This window comes from Petaurus breviceps, unplaced genomic scaffold (assembly GCF_028583685.1).
Source record: "Petaurus breviceps papuanus isolate PSGF00001 unplaced genomic scaffold, PetGlider_PUasm1.0 90925, whole genome shotgun sequence".
Lineage (NCBI taxonomy): Eukaryota > Metazoa > Chordata > Mammalia > Diprotodontia > Petauridae > Petaurus > Petaurus breviceps.
In genome coordinates, this window is record NW_027187380.1 from 28,937,009 (window position 1) to 28,941,695 (window position 4,687).

Here is a 4,687-nt window from a genome sequence, read left to right on the forward strand (position 1 = left end):
ATCTTTCCACATTGGGCTTTCCAGCTCTGCTTGCATAGAGGAAAGTTTCTAAGCCTCTCCCCTGCAGATTTTCCTTAATCCCCCTACACAGGCATACAATCTCACACCACACACACACTCTCAGGTTAAGGGTTATATTAAGAAAACAGTGTTGCTTAAGAGAGTCCCTTGAAAGACACAGCATAGACTAAAGGATTAGGGGTCTGAAGACTTTTGAGTTCTAAACACAGTTCTGTGAGTATGTATGTATCTGTCATTGGGCCAGATATTAATTTTTGTGCCTTTTATATCCCATATGTAACATGGACATATTAAGATGGTCCCTGTAAGAACTTGCTTGTTATTATTTGAAAATAAATATTATGATCTTTAAAAGTTTTTAGTATTTTAGAATATGGCAGTTGATCTTCCTGCTATGTAACAGTAAATTTTACGAGTTTTAGATTCTTTACACCGACACGGAGAGGGCATGGAGGAAAAGCATGAATAATAATAGTAGAAAACAGACTGCATCACGGACTACTTACCTGTGACCTTCCTAAAGACAACTTCAGTTTCTTCTTGCAGTTTGAGGGGAGAAGTAGGGAAGGGAACTAACAAAATATAATAATAATTTTATTTTGGATTATCACAATTATAAAAAAAAACAAAAACAAAAATCCACTAAGATTTGAGTGAGATCGAGCTCAGGATGGAAGGAAATCTTTGTGTCTTTACATGAAGAATTCTTGTCTAGAAGTATATATTCTATCCCTTTTCTTTGACTTCTTCTACTTATTCAATTTTTAAAGATTGTTGTTCATTCATTTCAGTAATGTCTGACTCTTTATGACCATATTTGGGGTTTTCTTGGGAAAGAGTGATTTGCCATTTCTTTCTCCAGCTCATTTTACAGATGAGAGACTGAGGCAAACAGGGTTAAGTGACGTGTACAGAGTCCCACAGCTAGTAAGTGTCCAAGGCCAGATTTGAACTCAGGAAGGTGAGTCTTCCTAACTTTAGGCCTGGTCCTCTATCCCCCGTACCACCTACCTGTCCTTTTAATGATTTTCTCTATAGTAAATACTTTGCATCTTGCCTGTGATGTGAATTGAAGGGGCAGAATATTCTGTTCTGTGTTCAGCCTTTTAAGTTATTGAAAGATCAATGTTCCCACAGGTGAACTATTTTGCAAACTTTTCAGATTGCTATATTAGGAAACTTGCATACTTGCTGTATCTGAGAAAAGTAATAAATACATTTTTAAGAAATAAAATAGGGGTGGCTAGGTGGCTCAGTGAATAGAGCACTGGCCCTGGAGTCAGGAGGACCTGAGTTCAAATCCGGCCTTAGACACTTGACACACACTAGCCATGTGACCTTGGGCAAGTCACTTAACCCCAATTGCCCTGCCATCTCGCCTCCAAAAAGCAAAAGAAAAAAAGAAAGAAAATATATTCTTCTGTTCTGAAATAAGTAAATTGCATTATTAAGTATTTCATTTCTCCCAACTCCCATAGTCCATTGTAGTTATGGACTACTATAGAAAAAAAGTGGCTAACACCATTTAGTCAAAACTAAACATTTTATCCTTTGAAATTCTGCACGTTTTGTGACTTGGAAGTTTTATTGAGTCTGTTTTATCTGTTTTGCTCTAGTATTTCAATCCAGAGAAGATTAAATTTATATATTAAGTTATTTCCAGTGAAAGTTATTTTCCTTCCCTCACCCCCTTTTTTCTTACTTCTCTCACCAAAAGAAATGGTGTTCTAAACAGATAGCATATTATATTGTAGGGTATGAAATTGTTCAGTCTGGAAGGAAAACCACTGGGGCAGAACTCTGAGATGGTAGCACTTTATTAAAGTGACCCTTTCTAATGAAGTGGACCTCAGACCTTCCTCACAATCCGAGATGCCCCTGGTTCCTAGTTTTTATAGGGTTTGATACTGGGTTCAATACTGTATGCTCTGGAGAGACAACACAAAATAGAAAATCCCATTGGTTGATAAACCTTGTTTTGGCCAAAAATTATGTATCAGTCAAAAATGATATATCAGCCATGGGGCAGAAGAGGGGGGAGGTTGTTTCATGGGTTGGAGAATACATGAGACATTTCCACTGATTAAGTGATCATAAGATGGTCATGAGATGGCTCATGTTGGACAAGAGAGAGTGTTCCAGAGATACAAAAATAAGTTGGGGCCTTTCCAAAGAATCAAAGCATCCCACCCATGCCAGACTTGGACATGGAATCTGAGCAAAACAGGATGGAGATATTTTTGTCAGCATTCATGTGGTTGCACAAGTAAGCCTTCATAACTGGTAAAGAAGTAGTAAATGTTATATTAAAGTTTGAGGCCTACTATAAGAACTTATCTAATCTCTATATGATTTATGTAAAATATCAAACTGATTAATACTCACTGGGATAGAATAGGGCTCCAAATGAATCATCTCACAATATAGAGAGCTGACCTAAAGATCAGGACCTGGAATCCAGACCTTTGTCTGGCTCATGCTGGCTAGATTAGAGGGCATGGGGTGTTGAGGGAGGACTAGTACCTTTGGTGTGAGGGCTTGCCAAGCTTCAGGGTCAGTTTTCACTCGTGACTCCAAGAATCATTTTGGCAAATGAGCTAAATCAGGTTGAGACCTCAAACCCATCAGTGAGTTAGGGGGGATGTCTACCCCAAGAATATGAAGACTTCCTGGACCAGAATGGGTGGATGAGAACAATTTGTTCCAGGGACTGTGAAAGCAACTGAAGCAGGCACTATGGAGTCCTTAGAGCTTAGTCAGACATTTAAGACAACAAAGTCATTCATTGCTTCCAAGGCCATCACCAGTTGTCCTGACTTTTGTCTTGTTACTACACTTTGATAATTCTGGAAGAGAGAGTGAGGCTAATGACTGTGCAACTCTCCCTCACTTAAATTCAGTTCACACAGGAGTCAAGATCTCACCCAGTGATATCATTGGTCCTCCTCAAAAAAGAAGGGTGAACAACTGGCTATATGAATATAGGCAAGTCACTTAAACTGTAAATGTCCCAGACAGTGTATTGATCTATATGGTTAGAGGAAATTCCTTACCAAGAGTTCCCTACACTGATGAAATTACAGGTCCAGTCCAAAAAACAAAATGATCTTCTGGACACAGTAGTACAGGAAATGGTCCACAACCTGGGAAAATCCAAGACTTAACAGACAGGAAAAAATAATTATTGACATTTATAAGTAGAAAATAAGTATAGCTGACATTTTTATAGGACTTTAAGGGGCATTTTATGTACTCTAATCTCTGAAGTCTCCTTCAGCTCTACATCTATGGATTCTCATACCAACCCTCAAGGAAAATTACAAGAATTATTGTCCCCATTTTAGGGAGGGAGAAGGGAATGAGCACCCAAGCACTATATTAAGTGCTTTTTACATATATTTTGGTTGATCTTCACACTAGACCTGTAGAGTAGATGCTATTATTATTTCCATTTTGTAATGGGTTTTTTATCCACTTTGCTATCCACTTCCATTTTATGGGAGAGTTCATCCCTTTGCATTCACAGTTATTACTGTGTATTTCCTTTCATCCTGTTACTCCCCTTTTATACTTTTCTCTCTCACCGTGCCTCCTCATGAGTATTTTGCTTCTGACCACCATCTCCCTCAATCTGCCCTCCCTTCTGTCAACCCCCATCCCTTTTCACTTTACAAATATCTCACTTGATCTTTACAATAACCCTGGGAGAGAGGTACTATTATAATCTCCATTTTACACTTGAGGAAACTGAGGCAAACAAGTTAAATGTCTTGCCCAGGATCACATAGCTAGTAAGGTCTGAGACTGGATTTGAATTTAGGTCTTCCTGACTCCAGACCCAGCTCTCTATCCATTGTGCCATCCAGCTGTCCCTAGGGATGGGCTTCTTATAGAAGATGGGATTTTAGTTGTGACTTGAAGGAAGTCAGGAGGTGATGGGGAAAGGGCATTCTATGTATAGGAGTTGTTGTTGTTCAGTGATCCAGTCATATCTGACTCTTTGTAACCCCATAGATCATAGCACACCACGCCCTTTTATCTTCTACTATTTCCTGAAGTCTATCCAAGTTCATGTTCATTGTTTCCATGATACCATCTATCCTTCTCATCCTCTACCATCCCCTTTTCCTTTTGTCTTCAATCTTTCTAAACATCAGGGTCTTTTCTAATAAACCTTCTCATTATGTGGCCAAAGTATTTAGACTTCAACTTCAGTATTTGACCTTCTGGTGAATAGCCTGATTTAATTTCTTTAAGTATTGACTGATTTAATCTCCTTGCTGTCCAGCCAGTGAAAATGCCCAGTCAGGAGGTGTAGTGTCTTGTTTAGGGAAAATCAAGGAAACTGGGTCAATGACACTGGATCAAAGATTGATACCAATACTGTGAAGTATAGGTGGGGAGCCTGATAAGGATGTAAAATTTAAGAAGATTGGGAAAGGTAAAGGAAGAACATGTTATTAAGAATTTTGAACACAAAACATGATTTGATTTTTTTTATCCTACATATGATAGGGAGCCACTGGAGTTTATTGAGTTAGGAGGCTATGGAAAGACCCATGCTTTTAGAAAGATCACTTTGACAGCTGAGTGGTAGATGAGAGACTTGTGGCAGGTACATCAACCAGTCTTCTGTTGCAATAGTCTAGGCAAGAGGTGATGAGGA